The sequence below is a fragment of the Halichoerus grypus genome, chromosome 11, assembly GCF_964656455.1.
Source record: "Halichoerus grypus chromosome 11, mHalGry1.hap1.1, whole genome shotgun sequence".
NCBI lineage: Eukaryota > Metazoa > Chordata > Mammalia > Carnivora > Phocidae > Halichoerus > Halichoerus grypus.
The window spans coordinates 34,701,285-34,720,243 of NC_135722.1; the positions used below are offsets into that span (position 1 = coordinate 34,701,285).

Consider the following 18,959-nt stretch of genomic DNA (forward strand, 5'->3'; position numbering starts at 1 on the left):
TTTTTTTCCATTCCTCTGTTGAGATGAGTAATAAGCCCAAATAATTCAGTCATATGTATGTTCCTGGTAGTCATTGGATGCAGGGTATTGATACTGTAGAAAAAAATAAAATTCCACTGACTTTGTAACATTTAATGATCTTAGTAGCTGTGTTTTTATCATTAGGCAGAGATCCTTAATTTCATTTCTGATCAATTAATTATGAGTCTTCCTTTGTTAGATCACAGAGTGTCTTTGAAATATGTGTCAGATCACTGTCTTTTATTCACAGAAAGAAATTAGTGCATATTTTGTAAAATATGTTTATTATAAATCCCCAAGTATTTAATAAATATATAGTAAAATGCAATAAATGTGAGATGATGTTAAATAAGAAATTACATAATATAGAGGAAGACAAAAAAATCAGAAGAAAAAGTAGTGACCTAATTTTCTTTCAGTGTTGCTTGAACACGCTTTTTATTTAGATTTTCATGTTTTATTTTTTCTTCAAAGCAGATAACAAAGCAGCAAATACCTCAAATCCTGTGTTTTTAAAGGACCTCAACAGACTGCCAAGACAGAATGAACTCAAAGATGTAGTCTAAGTAAAGATATTAATGTGTTTTCAGTGATTTTACTACTATTAATTTTTGTGGCTTAATTTGACCTGATTGAAATATAATTAGCCTAAAAGTAAGAAATGGCTTCAAGCCTTGATTCTTATTAAGAACAAATTATTACCAAATTCTTCCATTTTTTATTCCACATAAAAAATAAGTGTCTACTTCTGAGAACTATTTCACAAACAGCTGTTTGGAATATATATTATTTTTAGCAGGGTAATACTATAATTCTATGCCAATGATTTCAAAATGCTAATCCCTGAAATGCCCTGAGAAAACTTTGAGGACCTAAATATTTGAGCATTGCGTTCTCATAGAAACAGTACTATTGCCCTGTATAACATCGAGATGATCATAGTCTTGACAATATATTTTCATTACACTTTTAATTATACTGAGTTGTTAATTAAGGACACCTTATACTAAACAGCAGCCATCTGACAAGATTAAGGGGAAATAATTGGTGTCAGTAAATAAGCACTTCATCAATATGAGCACAGCTATAAGCAATTTATGACATATTGAGAAATAATCATAGCATAACAATTCTGGTAATAAAAATACGTTGGGTGGAAGTTGACATAAATTTGTACATTGGCAGGAAATTCAACAGCTTTGCCTACATGCCCGGGTATGAATGGTGCCAAGTATCTCTTGTGATAACTTTGTTGGATCAATGAAATTGTGCTGATGAGGCAATGAGGGACCAAAAGTGGTTTTGGTCATTGTACTGACAGAATCTCCGTGGTTTACGTTCGCCTTGAAAGTTATTTTGGCCAACATGATGGACATGATATTTTTCAGGCAGCTACTTTTGAATTAAATGTCATTTTGGCTTCGAAAATTAGTTGGTTTGAGTTTTCTATTAAGGTTCAGCAAATGGTAAGGCATAAAAACTTCCTTGATCCCAGTCAAGGAAAGAAAGAGAGTAAACAGATGTTAGAGAAGTTTTAATGTACTTCCATAAAAACGGCAGAACAGGAGTTACAGCGCGATTAAGTCTGTTAGGCGGTTGTAGATATTTTGCAGGTCCCCAATAATAAGAATTCACGGATCTTTATTTCATGAATCTCTAATTATATGACTCAGCTACCATCACATGCTGCTGCTTCCTGTTTTATTACCAACTAGTTTCTTCTGTTTATAACTTATTATCTTACATTTATCTTGACCTAGGCTCGAGATTACTTTGTGACACACTTTTTTCACCTTAGCTGATAACTGGTCAATTCCCTCTAAGGTGCTTAGTTGCAATTTCCCAGATCAAGTGTGATAAGCCCAAATTACATTTTTGTTAGAATTTGTGCATTATAAATCACTCTTTAAAGCCTAAGCCATTACTCTGTACTTTCTGTCCCTTTATAGTGACTAGAAAATGGTGATGACTAGAGGAAGTGGATGTCATTGGATGAAAAAGATGACAGAACTTCACACCTGGCCCTGAACCAGTCACAGCCAGCTGGTTACATAGGGAGAAATAAACTTTCATAATGTTGAACCATTTTTTTGCAGGGTTGGGGAGGTAGCTTGATAATATACACTATCTAATTCAGAGAATGTACACTATACCTAGAAGTAAGATGCTGACATAACAACCACCGCAAAAACTAAAATGTGTGCCCCTAGCTTTAGTATCAGAGAATAGGTGGTAAAGAAACATACAAAAACTGGTGACATCTAAGTACCAAGCTAAAATCACTAAGTGTTGAGGTAAAACTATTTAGCAAAACTACCCTCTAAAATAACTTGAAAGACATTTATGTGGTCATAGCCTTTAGAAACTAACGCTTTGAAGAAATGATTAGACCAAGGTAGACTTATAAGAGAGATGGAAGGAAATCAAACTTCCACAAGGGAGAATTACTCTACCTCTATCCTTATAACTAAGAGTCTTAAAAACCTCATTGGATGGATTTCTGCTTATGTCCATCTTTATTCCATATTATTAGTATTATGCAAATTAAAAAAAAATTAAACCCTTAAATTTCATCAAAATTTACTATTTATCACAATAGCACATTGAGACATTCAGAGCAATACTTTCCTATTTTCACAAATGTGGTTACAATTGGTCAAGGTCTAGGTCCTGCAAATGTCATATTCAAGATGAGACTTTGTGCTTTGTGATTCTTAGTTCAGTGCTCTTCCAGTAACTGTGTAACAAAAGGATTCAATTTTTTTTGTTGGTCATCCTATGGTTTACAGCACAGATCTTTAATTAATCACTCTACATTTGGACATCTGTGTGTAAGATGCTACTATCCACCAGAAAGCATCCAAGTAGGAAAAAACCCATTGAACAGCTAAGTAGACATATTATCTCAGCAAGTTGATGTCAGTTATCTTCTGTCTTCAGCCACCATATTACTGCTTTAATGGGCACACATAAACTAAAAAGAGAGTTATAGGAATGGAGGCCACACATAAACTCAGTATCAGGGACTCTACTTTCCAAGACTAATCTAATCATCATTATTGCCTTAATCTCTGACATGCTAGTCACAGAGAGCAGTGTGAAGTCTTCAAATGACATCAGTTCTTGAGTGAACCAAATGGAAAGCTGATTTCACTAGGGCCTTTAAAATAAAAACACGTATTCTGGTTATGGATTTGTTTTTTCTATCCCGTGGACTTTGACCACCACTTTCTGAGGGCTTACTGAATACTTGATGCACTGGAATGGGATCCCACATAACATCACAGAAGACTAGAGGACCCACTTTCAGCAAAGAAGGTGTGTTTGTGGGTTTATGACTGGGGGATCCACTAGTCATATCACATTTGTCTCTATCTGGAAGCTTCCAGCCTGATAGATCACTGGGACCCCTGCTGAAAGCACAGCTGAATTGTCCCCTCTAGGGAGATATTCTGAAAGGATAAGATACTATCCTTCAGGACACTGACTATATATTCAATTCAAAAAAATTTTAGCCCGTAGAAGAAATAGACTTGCATTTAGAAACTAAGCATGGAAGCTGGAGTGATCTCATTATCATTCGTGATGACTTTAGTGGGATTTTATGCTTTCTGTTTCCACAGCCATGGACTATGTAAGGTCAGAAATCCTGATCTTTAGAAGGAAATTACTTTCACCCGGGACATATAAAAGTATCATATGTAAGTATAATTATAAAATTTGGGGGAGCCTGGGTGGCTCAGTTGTTGGGCATCTGCCTTCGGCTCGGGTCATGATCCCAGGGTCCTGGGATGGAGCCCTGCATCTGGCTCCCTGCTCGGCGGGAAGCCTGCTTCTCCCTCTCCCACTCCCCCTACTTGTGTTCCCTCTCTCGCTGTGTCTCTCTCTGTCAAATGAATAAATAAAATCTTTAAAAAAAAAAGTATAATTATAAAATTTAGCTGCTTCCTGGGCATATATGGCTCCTTTTGTTTCTAGGACTTTTACACAAGAAGAGGAATCACTCCCTAGGTAGAGGTAATGGACCCTGATAATTATGAGAATGTAGGGCTGCTGTTTTACATAATGGGACACAGGAAGAAATGCATGTTAAACTCAGTTGTTCCATTTGGATGCTTATTACACCCTTGACCAATTGTACCTGCAAATTTATAACAACAGCCATATTCTGAGAAGAGCAGAGGGATCAGGGCTCAGGCTCCCTTGGAAGCAGGGTTGAGGTAATTTCACCATGCAAGATACTAAGGCCACAGAGATGGTAGCAGAGAGCTGGGAAACTGAAAATAGATAGTGGAGGAGGGAGATAGGAAGCATAATTTTTAGCCCTGACACCAGCTGTAATTTGTCCAATTCATGTCTGTTTTGTATGGTTCTCCTCAGAAAGAAAGGCCCGTTTGCATCCTTGAGGAGCAGCTCTCCAAATGAATATGGAAAAGTGAATCAAAATGGCTGCCAGAGGTCAATTGTTGTAGACGCAGAGATTCACCACCCAGGTCTTTCAAAACCATGTTTGTTGCCCAGCTGCAGTTTGTGTAGTCCCCAGACAGCCTCCAACGTCCAGGTCTTTTAGGTCTACCTCACTTGCAGACAGGTGCCTTGTTTGGGGGAAGCCACATACAGTGACTGAGGGGGTCGGGATAGACAAGCCCAGCCATTTCAGCCTCTGCGGGACACACTGAGAGGCAATTCTCACATGCAGAGTCACAGTATAGACCGTCCTGCTTTGTAATTAAATTTCTTCCTCTATCCAATCTTGTTTTGTCCACCTTCCCTTTTTACAGGTTGATCTCTAATAAGCTCTCTGTTCCTCAAGCTGCATCTCACTGTATGCATCTGGAGAATCCAATGTGCAAGACATGACTAATAGTATTTCTCCCCCCACCCCATCCCATCATCAACCACTCCTCCCACAGTTTTCCTTATGTGTGAAAGTTGCTCAGAAAACAACAAAAACCTCGGAAGAATCGTCCTTGGTGACTCTCTTCTTCTAATACTCCACATATAATATTTTGTTTGCTATCTCTTCACAATTACCCACAATTTTGAGTGGTTACTCACAATTACCTCCAAAAGTATAACACCAGTCCAAGCCACAAGCAACTCTTGCCTAGATTATGGCAATAGCGCCCTAACTAGTCTCTCTGCACTGACATAATATCAAGAGTGATCACTTCACAATATAACTTAAGATCTTCCTGCTTTTTGGCTGAAAACCCTACAATCATGATAATCAAACCCTGAGACAATGCCCCCATATAATTTGGCCTTTCATTATTGGCTTAGGCTATCACATGAATTTATGTTCTGGATAACTGAAGTTGCATTTGTATAACAAAAAATCAAATTGACTATATACATAGGTTTTGTGGAGGGAGGGGATGTATTCATATAAATGAGATCTAGAAATAGATACAGATATGTGTTAATGCATTGACTCAGCTTCAGAATCTGACTCCTGATAACCCAAAAAGCAAAGATTGTAATTCTTCATTTCACAGTTATTACTTCTCCAACAATCTTTATTTCCCAGGTTAAAATCCTTGTAGCTACCTTAGAATTAAAAATGGTATCTTAAAGATTTCACAGAGGAAGTTCCTTAGTCCTGAAGTTAAATGCCACCTAAAAGCTCACAATATAATTTAATATGAGATCCAGAATTAAATCAAAATTGATGATTTCTGTTAGGCAACACCTTGTCTTCAGGCATACAGCCCCAATTAACAATGGAAAGAACAAATGAATTATCTGGTCAGGTTGACCTCTATCACCATGGGCCATATACTTAAGTTGATTATATTTTCCCCAAAGGCCCTATGTCTTCATATATTTTATTCTCATTTGTAAACATCACTGTATAATATTCAAATATGAAGTCAAATTTAAGCAATGAAAGTAACGAATAAAATATCTGATAACAGTAGGAGCTTAAACTAGAGACCATAAAGAATCCATGGTGAGTAGAATCTTCATTATTATATATCATTTTTGGCTATGAAATTGATCGGCAAGTTGAACAAAAGATTATATTGGCTGTATCAATTTAGTTATCTTTCTTTCTGAAAGCATTTTCTACACTCTACCCTAAAGTAAACAAGGTCACTAGATGCTCTAACCTGGAATCAGTCCAGCTCATTCATCTCATTTAGCCATTTTATCTACCCAGCTGTATAAAACAAAGAGGGGAATGATGGAGTTTTCATTTGATTAAGTGAAATGGATGTTAAAATGACTGGTGATAATAATAATACAAAGAAGATGAGAGAGAAGTAGAAGGAGCAAAGGGGAGGGAGAAAGAGGAGTAACACTTTAGAGACTGCTTCTTACCATGCACCATGTACAATGGTAAACATTGCAAATAGAGCACATCTACTCTTCACAACAAACACATTTTTATTAACTTCATTTTAAATATAAAAAAAAACCTAAGGATCAAGGTTTTTAAAAATAACTTTTCAAAGTTGAAAAGACATTAAGCGACAAAAACCAGAATTCAAGCACACATCAGCTTGTCTCCTAAAACAACTTAACCTTGATCTTACACAGCTTTTTTTATTCATTAGGGCATCACATTTATCCAATAGAACCTATTAAATGATAGATATTTAAGTATAAAGTGAAGATAATGCTATAAAATGAGAATGTCTTTCATCACGATCTTTGACTTTTATATCTAAGCTTAATAAAAGATGAAAATACTGTAGTTGGAGAAATCTAAATTTTAACACTACTCAAATTTTAAGGTTAATGTATTTTATTTTCCTGTATAACCAGAAGAAAAGCATCTCTAGTTATAATTTTGTAAGTGGTCTTTATAATTTAGCCAAGAAAGTAAATCATTAATCTCAATATCTGAACTAATTTATCCTGTTTTCTATTTCTTTGTACTTTTGTCTTCCTGCATGTATTCAACTCATTAAAGTGACGTTGATTTGAATTTCATTTTTTTTAAGGTCAAAGCCAAAACAAAGATCCTGTGGATCCTGTAGACTATTTTGAGAAGAGGGCACAGATCTTAACTTATTAATGTCATTCTATAATTTCAGATTATTATTGACTATGGGTAAAGTCCAACATGGACCAAGATTCTCCCTCTCCCTCTCCCAAATAAAGATTTGCCTTATTAAATTAAAGTTAGATGAAATGAGTGAATGATTGTGTTATCATTAATTTTATCATAATCAACAGATTTTTAAAAAGGAAGTTCTTTTTCTTCTACATTTCTAGTAATTAGGACGAATGAATTCAGGTTAATTATCAGGCGGTAGGTTGGGGCCAGTATGCATTACCGTTTGTAGAAATAAGCTTACCCTTAGGCATGGCTAATGAGAAAGGAAAATTATATGTTGGCTAATTGAACATAATAATAAAAAAATAGTAAAAGGATATAATTCATAAATGAAAAAAATCTTTAAAAATTTAAAAATAAACACATTTAAAAATGCATTTATTCAATAATGCTAATCCCAATAAAGAGTATATGTAATTAAATAATTTAAAAAGTTTCAATCCTGGAGATGTAATTTGTTACTATTTTCACTAGGTCTGCATTGATAATGACCCTTCTCCATTCTCCACCATTCAAATTAAGTTCAGTAAAACTGTAGGCTAAGGCATTCCATGTTTTGATACGTCTACAAAGAGTGAAATAGTGAGCCTATGGTTCATGAGGTATCTGGTTCAAGCCATTTGTCCATAAGTTGCCAGCCAGATTCTTTGTTTACCATCTGCTCTTCTACTGCCTAGTATTTTTGGCAAGTGGCTTTTATTTTTTCAGTAATGATAGGCTAGGTGTTTCTGATCATGACTTAATTGATCTCTCTCAGCTTGATCCCCTGCCTAATCGAGAAAATAAAATCTTTTACTCTTATTTCCTACTTGTTTTCTCTGTAATTAACCATAGACTCACAGTAATTACAGTAAATTCCAGGTCACTTCTGCTTAAGCAGTCTTTAACTGATCCTTCACAGGCTGCCACAACTCTATACCATTTATGTTAAATATGTATCCTTATTTGAGGATATTTGACTTCCTGGTGTTCTTAATTCCTCATCACTCATCCATATTAAAGTGCTCAAATGGTTAGTACTATGGATTAGGCAATTATTATTCAAGATAGGATAAATCTATTCTGAGGTAGAAATGTATTATGTGTCCTACAACATACAAACACACACATTTAAACAGAGCACAATGAGATTTCCGAGTTGAATTCTGAAGCGGTGTCTATACACACATACCCATAACATCAGGGAAGACTGGCGAGTACACATAAGCTACACATGTCATGATATTAGGGAAGCTATGTGCAGGCTATATTCTACGAAATTGAGAGCATAATGTCAGCATCTTTACGATATTCTGTCTACCCATCTTATTGTCTTTTATAAGTACACTTAGAACAGATATATTAGTTCTTTATCTTTTTTTTTAACCTGAAAAACTCCTATTTTTCTCTTTAGTAGGAGAAATCTCATTTTTTTTTTTTAAAGATTTTTATTTATTTATTTGACAGAGAGACAGCGAGAGAGGGAACACAAGCAGGGGGAGTGGGAGAGGGAGAAGCAGGCTTCCCGCGGAGCAGGGAGCCCAACGCGGGGCTCGATCCCAGGACCCTGGGATCACGACCTGAGCCGAAGGCAGACGCTCAATGACTGAGTCACCCAGGCGCCCCGAGAAATCTCATCTTTGACTCCATTTTTTAAAGTTACCTCAGGCAAGCAGTGGCTAACATTACATAATTCCAATGCTTTGTCTTTTTTATTTATCTTTCAAAATACTGGCCATCAAAAAGGATTAACTTAGACCCTAGTTTGATTTGGCTTAGACTCAGAATTTTATTCCAAAATGATCTTTTTAAGAAACAATGTAATTTGCTTTAGATTATCTATATTCTCAGCTTTTCATTTATCTATGTTTATTTTAACCAAAAAAACCAACCAGTTAGGGACGCCTGTGTGGCTTAGTCGGTTAAGCATCTGCCTTCGGCTCAGGTCATGATCTCGGGGTCCTGGGATCGAGCCCACATTGGGCTCCCTGTTCAGTGGAGGGTCTGATTCTCTCTCCCTTTGCCCCTCATCCTGCCCCCACCCCAGCTTGTGCTCTCTCTCTCTCAAATAAATAAAATCTTTTAAAAAATTAAAAACTTACCAGTTATTTTTTATTATTAGAAAGGATAAAAAAATCTACAAACCGTTATTTTAGTCTCCCCAAGTTAGAATCATAGCATTTAAGGAGCCATTTACTAATTGGAAACATAGAACTAAATTTCAAAGACCTTTTTTCCCTGTGATCCAAATTCCAAATAGTAAAAATAGCAAGGTTGAAGTGAGCAGGTTCTTTAATATTACAAATGTCACTTTCCAAGTTAGTCTCTTTTTTCAACACAAATGGATAAGAGCTTTTTTTTTTTTTTTTTAAACTGTTGATTCCTTGAGTGCTTTGAAATGGAACCTGCCTATTCTGATATATCCATTTTCTTTTGCCTTATCCTATCAGTTCTCTGGTGCATAGGAAAGTTTATTTAGCCATCAGAATCTATCATTCTGCTCCCTTCGCTTTTCAAGGACGTGCAGCTTCATGTGAGGCTAAGAGTATTCATAATAAAGACAGCCGCTATTGCCATTTATTGGGTACTTACTTTATGGAGGCCCTGCTAGCCATTTTGGATATATTATTTCTAATCTTCACAACAATCACAAATGGTAAATATCATGGTCTCTGTTTTATAGAAAAGCACAAAGAGGCTCCAGAGTTTGCATAACTAGCCTATGATGACAAGGCTAATAATATGGACTGGATGTGAACAAAGTCTGTCTTTCTCCAGGACCCATTAAATTTCCATTCAGCGGCAGCCTCATTTTCATAGGTGATGTCATTTCTGTTCTTCACCTTTACCACCCACTGTCTAATTTCTCATCTTTTTAAGCTACATATATCCTATTTCTACCTATCTGGACCCATGTATCTACGTATCTATGTATCATCTATTGGCAATCTTAGACTTATTCAGTAAAAAATAGTAAAATACCTTCCTTGGATGGGATAGAAAGCTGTCTTCAGAATCAAGTTCTGTAATCTGCATTTATAATTCTGTGTACCCAGATATCATATTTCCTGGACTACTGGTCCACTTTCTAGATTCCTGTCTTTAATGTAAATGGTAGATTACCATTTTGGATCCTTGGCTGGATCCTTGGCTACTCACTTAGATGAAACAGAGTGCCTTAACTTTGATCCTCATGACTCCCTGCTTCAACATTTTCTTCTTGATGAAAAGGCGATTGGAATAATGACAAAAGTTTTGACTTTTATATTTAGACAGGCCTGAATTTGGAGGCCCATCCATATTGTAGCAAATGGCAAGATTTCATTCTTTTTTTATGGCTAGGTAATATTCCATTGTCTCTATGTATCATTCATCCATCAAAGGATACTTAGGTTATTTCTATATCTTGGCTATTATAAATAATGTTGTATTAATCATGGGGATCCATATATCTTCTCAAGTTAGTATTTTCATTTTCTTTGGATAAATACCCAGAAGTAGAATTGCTGGATACGGTAGTTTTATTTTTAATTTCTGAGAAACCTCCATACTGATTTCCATAGTGGCTGCACTAACAGCCACCAACAGTGAATGGGGTTCCCCTTTCTCCACATCTTTGCCAACACTTGTTATTTCTTGTCTTTTGATAATAGCCGTTTTAACAGGTTAAGTAGAATTCATTCCAGTGATGCAAGAGTAATTCAATATTTGCAAATAAATCAATGTGATACATCACATTAATAAGAGGAAGGATAAAAACCATTATGACTACCTCAAATGGTTACAGAAAAAGCATTTGACGAAGTACAACATCCACTCATGATAAAAAAAAAAAAAAGAATTCTCAACAAGGAAGTAGCAGAAAGAGAAATTAAGAAAACAACCCATCCCCTGGAGCATGGCTCCACTGCCTGGGCCCGGCTGGCACCCCCAGTCTTACCCTGCAGTACTGTCCGCAGCTCTACTGGGGAGAACAAGGCCAGCTCCACCAGGACAGCAGGGGTCCTGGGGCTGGAGCTGCAGCAGGGGGCACATGCCTGTGGCAGCTGGTTGGGAACCCCTCCCCCGGAAGTGGTGCGGGGTGGCTCCAGTGTCAGCGGGTGGTGGGGCACCCATGGAGGGGGCCATGTCTAACGGGGTTTATATGCTGTGGAGCCCAACCAACAGAGTTGTGAAGCCAGTGCTGTCCAGCACACCTCTGGTGGACTTCCTGATGTAGCTGGAGGATTACATGCCCATGATCCCAGATGCAGGGACTGGTTACAACCTGAACCACGCTGGCTTTGAGGCCTCCATCCCATGCATAACTCAGCTCATCTCCCAAGCTGCCAGGAGATTCATCTCAGAATGAATTGCCAACAATTCCGTACAGCACTGCAAAATGAAGGGCACGGTTTCTGGCAGCTCCCCAAGCAAGAGCAAGGACCACAAGTACACTCTAACCATGGAGGACTTGACCCCTGCCCTCAGTGAGTATGGCATCAATGTGAGGAAGCTGCACTCCTTCACCTGGACCTCCCAACCTAAATGTACTCATCTGTCCCTTTGTCCCCATGCCAGCCTGTTTTCATAAAAAACTTTATTGTGACAGGAAAAAAAAATAAAATAAAAAAACACAGTCCCATTTACAATGGTACCAAAAAGAATAAAATAACTAGGAATAAACTTAACCAAGGAGGTAGAATACCTGTGCTCTAAAAATTATAAGACATTGATGAAAGAAACTCAGAGTTTTGTCATGAATCAAAAGTGTAGAGATCAAAGTACACTTTGAGGTATAGAAATATATGATGCTATCTTATTAATAAAATGGAATAATAAAAGTATTATTGATATGAAGCCTCTGTTAGTTTAGAAGCAGTGTCTTGGTCTTCCAGCAAAGTCTGGAACTTTGAAGTTTGAATGACCTCTTGAGATCATTTAGCATGGCTAATTTTCTCATTTGTGTTTATCAAAGATTTCGATAGTGTGAGGTTATTATTCAAATTAAGCAGAAAATAAGCCAAGAATTTAGTTCTTCAAACCCTTAGCCTGGTTTACTCTCTAGAATATTCCCATTTATTCATAAAAGCCTATAACACATTATTTCTAGACAATGGGTATGGTGACCACACACACATCTTAATAATAAAAACAAAGTTTTCACAAATAGGGTGATGTTATATCCGACTATTTTTCAATATCTTCTGCTATATAAAACTGGTCTCTAATTCTCAAACTAATTTTTAAATTTCTTCCTCTCAATTATTTTTTTGTGCTTTTTTTGTTTGGTTGGTTTTCTGTTCTTTCTTCTCCTGGAGAAAAAAATTAATATGGGATCAGTGATATAATATATACTTTTATACCTATCAGAATTACCAAGTACTTATTGTCTCTAGCTGAGATCTATAGCATAAAGAGAATAAAGTAATGTAAATAAAAATAATTATGGTAAGTTACAACTGTGCAGTGACCCTTGAACAACACAGGGCCTAGGAACACCAACATCCCCACACAGTCAAAGCTCCACATACAACTTTTGACTCCCCCAAAACTTAACTACTAATAGCCTACTATTGACCAGAAGCCTTCCTGAAACAGTTGCTTACCATATATATTGTATGTTATATGTATTTTTTACTGTATTCTTACAATAAAATAAACTGGAGAAAAGAAAATGCTATTAAGAAAATTATAAGGAAAATATATTTATAGTACTGTACTGTGTCTATCGAAAAAAATCCATGTATAAGTGGACCATGCTGTTCCAACCTGTGTTCAAGTGTCAACTGTATATATAATTTTTACATCTTTCAAAACACTCTGATGAATTTAATCACATCTAATACTCATAACAGCTATGTGAATTACTTACCAATCAGGTAAGTAAATCTTGAAGAATGTTTACTCAATGGCAGTGATGATACACCAGAGCTCTGACTAAAGCCTGAGCACTTTCTAGGACTCCCCACCAGTGCTTTTTCAGGATCTTAGCATGTGTGCACCCCTCACCTCCTCATGTTTAGGTCTCCTATGCAATTTAGACTTACATGTGTGGATTTAGTTGGCAAGACACAGAATAGCAGATGGAACTAAACTATATTGTGATAATATAATGCGGCACCAATCCTTTTATCCAAGCAACTTCAATATTAGGCACCATATAACCTATACTCTGTTAATCCCAACATGACTTGGTCCCTGTAGACTGTACTGAAATACAGTGACAGTAGCAATATTCTATTATCTATGAATGGTTAATGATCCAAACTTGTTACTATACTGCGCTCATGGTTCTCCAGAGACCCATTTCCTTCCACAAACCCTGACCTTGTCTTCAGACACTGAAGCAAATTTTTTTTTAATTTTCTCTAATATAGCATAACTTTGTCTTTTGACTACAGGTTTTAATTTTGGAAACAGCCAGACTTCATTTGGCATTCAATCTGATAAAAGTTGATGACCAAGTACAATTGTATGTTATTAATTTCATGTTGTTACTAAAATAAATAAATAAACAAATAATAAATAAATAAATAAAGTATTTTAGGACTCATCCCATAAAATCTACAAAAAAAAAATGAAATAATTTAAGAGCTCTATTGACCAGCTTCTCTTAAAATATTTGCTGGCAAGTCATTAATAAAGGTAAAACTTGAGGGGCACCTGGGTGGCTCAGTTGGTCAGGCTTCTGACTCTTGATTTCAGCTCAGGTCATGATCTCAGGTTCATGAGATGGAGCCCAGGATCGGGCCTTGTGCTCAGTGGGGATCCTGCTTGAGATTCTCTCTCTACCTCTTCTTTTGCCCTTTCCCCCGCTCTCACTCTCTCTAAAATAAATAAATAAAATCTTTTTTTAAATAAAAGGTAAAAATTGAGAACATGGTATTGAATTACACTTTTTCCTCCATTTACTAATATTAAGTTTTTTAATGCCATCTTTATTTGTGAAGACAAAATCCTGCCTCTGGCCTGACATTAAATCAAACACAATGTAAAAAGGGCATTTAAAAACAGAGTCAATTTCCCAAATATGACAGTCCACAAAAAGAGTATTTTTGTTTAAAAATATATTTTTCTTTGTACTGCACTGACAACCACTGAAACACAGAGGTGCTTCAAGAAATTTTCTGAGGAATTGTAATTTTTAGCTAGTTTTATCTTTGATGCCAGTTTCTTTAATTACTTTTAAAGGACTTGTAAAAGTCTTTTCCACCAGAAGATGGTATCAGTAATCCCCTAAATTCCTATTCAGATTGAGGTTGATTATAAAAGTAGAATGAGCACCAGAATCAATCCAGGGTCTTCAAATGGAAAGAGCAGGTCTTTCCTCCAAAAGCCATTTAATTAACTGTGGGAGCCTTGGTATATCCATCCTGTTCCTGTTGGATGCCATCTCCCCCAACTTCATTAGGAGAAATAACTTGAAGAAGTTTCTTAGAATTTAGAATTTAGACAGGAAAAATAAAGTGCAGTTTCAGCTTCTGGAGGAGACATCATATTTACCCACAGAAATGGTCAACAGTGATCTAACCAATAACAGCAGTGCAGGAAATATATATAGAATAGATAGGCTTGTTTTGGCAGAGGGAAGCCTCCCAGCACACATGTATCATTGTCAGCAAAATGTGAAGGGTAGAAGCTTCCCTCACTGCAGAAAGAGTTTTTTCATCACTAGAGACAATGGGCCCTCCTCCTCCTCCTCATCATCATCATCAATCATCATCATCATCACCATCATCATCATCAATCTTCAGCAATCATCATCATCATAATCATTATCACCTTCACATCTTCATTACAAACACTTGCTGGTCATGTTGCTACATCCTATGTAGTGGTCTGAGTACTTTACATAAACTAATTCATTTAATTGTCACAACATTCCATGAGGTACAAAGTATATTATCTCCATATCACAGAAGGGGAGCTGAGAGGCAAAGAAAGAAACTAACATGCAAAGGTTTCCATAGATTATAATTAGTTGCATTCAGAATTCAAGATATTCCATCTGACTCAAGAGTTTACCTTTAAGTAACTAAACTCTCTTGTCTCCCTGTAGTGGCTCTAGAATCAGACAGAAGTGGGTTAAAATATAAATTCATCTTTCATTAGTTTAAGGACTATAGTCAAGTAACAGACATACTAAGTCTCATTTTCTTCATCTGGAAAGTGAACAAATAATAATACCTATTTCACAAAGATGTGAATTTTCAATAAAAGAAGTGTGAAAATGCTTCTGAAAGTGAGGATTAACTTTAAGATACCAAAATAATACTTTAGTAATTAGTGTTGTGTGTGTATGTGTGTTTGTGTGTGAATGTGACAAGAAGCGTTAATCAAATTTGATGTACCCTCACAGAGTAATTTAGCACTCTGAAAATCTTGCTGATTAATCAGGAGTCAAGAAGACTTTTAATTTAAGTGTTTAATTAATTTAGCTAATGGGATAAACAATACAAGAGGATATAAGAAGTGAGGCGGCTCAGGGGTCCAGATTTTTGGTGCCCTAAATTCTGCTCCAGAACATCACAACCTTTTTTTTCCCCCTTTTTGGTCTTACTTCCCATTCCTAATTCTCCCATATTCTTTTTATTCTACTTTTATTGTAAAGAAGATTTGTGAGTTGGAATCCGGGAAGCAATGGACATGTCAAGTCTCTTCTCCACCCCTTCTCCATATACACATTTAAAGTCCTGAGGTAATAATCCTGAAAGATTCTCCCCACACTGCAGATCTGCTGGCAAGGGATTGCAGGAATATTATAAAGGAGCTCTGAGGCATTCTCCTGCCTTATTCAACATACAAGACTCCTTGCCTCTCTGTCACATCATGTTATTCTGCAGTGTTTGCTTCACACCATCAATTTGACAAAGATTACAAAGCCAATCATGTCTGTGATATTATATTATCATCAAAAACTGCTGAATGGCTCAAACTCCGGACAAGAAGTTCAGGCAGTGGCTATTGGATTCACTAGATCAGTATAAATGGAGAAGGAGTGGATAGATATTCAACCTTAGCATTTTCCATTCAACCCATCAGTGCCTCTGGGAATATGACATGTAATTTGATTTTCTTACCGTACTCTCAGACATCTGGAATTCTTCCCTCTTGATGCAAGACTAAGTAGTGACTGCAAGACTAAAGACATCTTTACTTTTAAAGGTTTTGAAAATCATGTAAATTGTTCTAATGGTACAGGTTGGAAGTTCCTAAAATAGGAGATTAACAAAAAATAAATGGATTTCTTCAAAAAATTTTCCATCAGAAAATTTCTATTTTCAGCTCTGTTTTTCCAGAAATACCTCTCACTGCCCCCTTTCTAAAGGTTTGTTCTATCAAATATTTTTTTTCATTAAACCTATTTTGTGGTTATAGTTTTACTTGCAAATATATCACCTAAAACCAATTATGTATTCTGTATGTATTTCCTCCCACAATCAATATGATCCGTGGTAAAAGGGCTAATTGGATCTACTGGGGTTCTTCTTTGTTTCAGGCTAGTTCCTAAAGTTTTTTTTTTTTTTTTCAGTCTAACTCTAAAATACAAATTTGCCAGAAGGACATTTCTTTATAAGCTTATTTCTCCTGAATAATTATGTAGCATAAGAAAATATCAGCTTTCCAAATCAATGTAAAACTTATCAAATCAAAGAGGCAGTGGTGAAAGAATTTTTAGAAATAGGTTTTCTTAATCATGGCTGATAAGTGGATTAGTTGTATCTGTACTTTAGAACAGAACTGTCTTCCTCCAAAGAGCTCATGTTCTGTGCTTTCAAACCTCCTCAACACATTACTAAAGTTACCTTTTATTCAAAACTTCCAGTTGTGGTGTGCTTATTAATAATAGTTATCAATTATGGGTTTCTTACTATGATCCAGAAACTATGTGCTATGGACTGAATTGTGGCTCTCCAAAATTCGTCAGTTGAAGCCCAAATCCCATATGACTGTATTTGGAGATGAGGTCTTTAGAAAGTAGTTAAGTTTAAATGAGGTCAGAAGGGTGGAGCCTTAATCCAACAGGACTGGTGTCCTTAAAAGAAGAGGAAGAGACCCCAGGGATGTTACATGTAGAGGAAGGCCATGTGAGAAGGAGATCGTCCTCTACAAGCTAGAAAGAGAGGTCCTCTACAAGCTAGAAAGAGAGGTCTTACCTGAAACCAACCCTGCTAGTATTTTGGACTTCCAGCCCCCAAAACCGTGAGAAAATAAATTTCTGTGTTTGAAGCTGTCTAGTTTGTGGTATTTTGTTATGGCCACCTTAGCTGACTAATACGTTCTGATACTGGAGAAGCTGTGATTACTACCAGCTCTTTGTATGTGAGGCTTAGAGATGCTGAGTAAAGGTCCCAAGATCACACAACTGTGTGAAGGACACATCTGAACAACTCTTACCACTGCATGAGAAAGGACTAGAAAAGGAGGTCCTTGGATGTTTACTAATAGGAATTAATCAAGACGGCCTTAATAGTCCCCTCAGCTCGACTGAACTTTAGAAGGCTTTCTTCTGATAATAGGCCTTTGACCTCTCCGTTTCTTAGAGCATCTACTTTAGAAAGTTTGCAATTATATATAATGTACACATTATTTGAAATGTATGTGAATCTTCTCCCAGACTCTTTCCAGTTTTATAATCAAGGAAAGTCTTTCTCAACAACTTGGGAACCATCTTTTTGAAATGTAAACATTGGAAGAAATAGTGTCCCCATCTCCCAGTCTTCCTGGACGGTGGGAACCTAACTTAAATGGGTGCCAAGGAGCAATTACACTTGGCCTAATCAAAACAAAACAAAAACACCTGCTGACATGGGCGTAACACCACGTGCTTTCCACGTGCTGTTGACCGACTAACATCATGCAGGACTTTTCCCCTGGCTCACCCCAGCACTGCAGAGGGCTCCCAGCTTTTGTTTCAGCAACGGTTGAGTTCACTATTTCTCCCCTATTACACTCATCTTGTATCAAGTCTTCCTTGCCTGTTAAACTGTCCAGGGCAATTTTTGCTTTGACAGACTTTAAAAGGACCCAGAAACCAAATACCTGGAATAGAATGTCAGCAAAACTTAATTTTTTAAAAAATATATGAAGAGGAGAGTGACAAAGTGGAAGAGTCTAGGACTCAGACACCTGGAAATGTGTGTTCAGAAGCTGTCAGGAGTAATCAGTCGGATATTTGGGTCATTGCAAAATAGAGCAGGAAGCACCCAGTTTTTAAAATGTGTTTCTCAGTTTGAGTTCCTCAGAGGTATACCCTAAGGCAAGGATTCTAGTGCAAGTAGCCTGTTCAGGATGTGAAAGAAACACCAGTGGTGAATTGAGGCTGGGAGAAAAGGCAGCTAATAGAGATCACCTCTTCAAGCCAGCTATCCTAGTCAGTGAATGGAGGTTCATCTCTCATGAGAAACTCTGGAAATCAGTGTAAAATGTGCCACACAAATTGTGAGGGACCTGGAATATTTGTGCACCAGCTCTTGTAGATAATGAGGGTCGAGGGTGTTATCGGTATTTCTCCCCTTGTTCTTTTCCTTACCAACCCTTCTCCCAGACTCTAATCAATATATCACCTCAAGGACAAAATATTAAGGAGGAAAATTTTTCTAAGTCAAAAGTTTTCCAGAAGTTACTGTGTTGTCATAAAAATATTATGGCTTAACCTAGAGATAAGAAGAGTTTCTTAGAGTTATTTTATTTCCATTAGGAGGAAAATTGATGTCTATTTTAGTACCTTGGCCACATTATACAGTCTACTTACTTAAATCCTTTTGTATGGAGGAAAGACAAACCGTTAATAATACTTACGTTGTCATTAACATGCTTTCATATACCTAAGGCATTAAGCATAATTTAGAAGATGAAGATGAAGCATAATGCTATTTATCACATGAAAATATTCCAATTTTAGCTCCCT

The 18,959-nt window shown here is 36.6% G+C and overlaps 1 pseudogene; it reads left to right on the top strand.

Moving 5' to 3' along the window:
• Window positions 1-1,228: 1,228 nt before the first annotated feature.
• On the top strand, window positions 1,229-11,666 carry LOC118522784 (transcription initiation factor TFIID subunit 10 pseudogene; annotated as a pseudogene).
• Window positions 11,667-18,959: the final 7,293 nt, after the last annotated feature.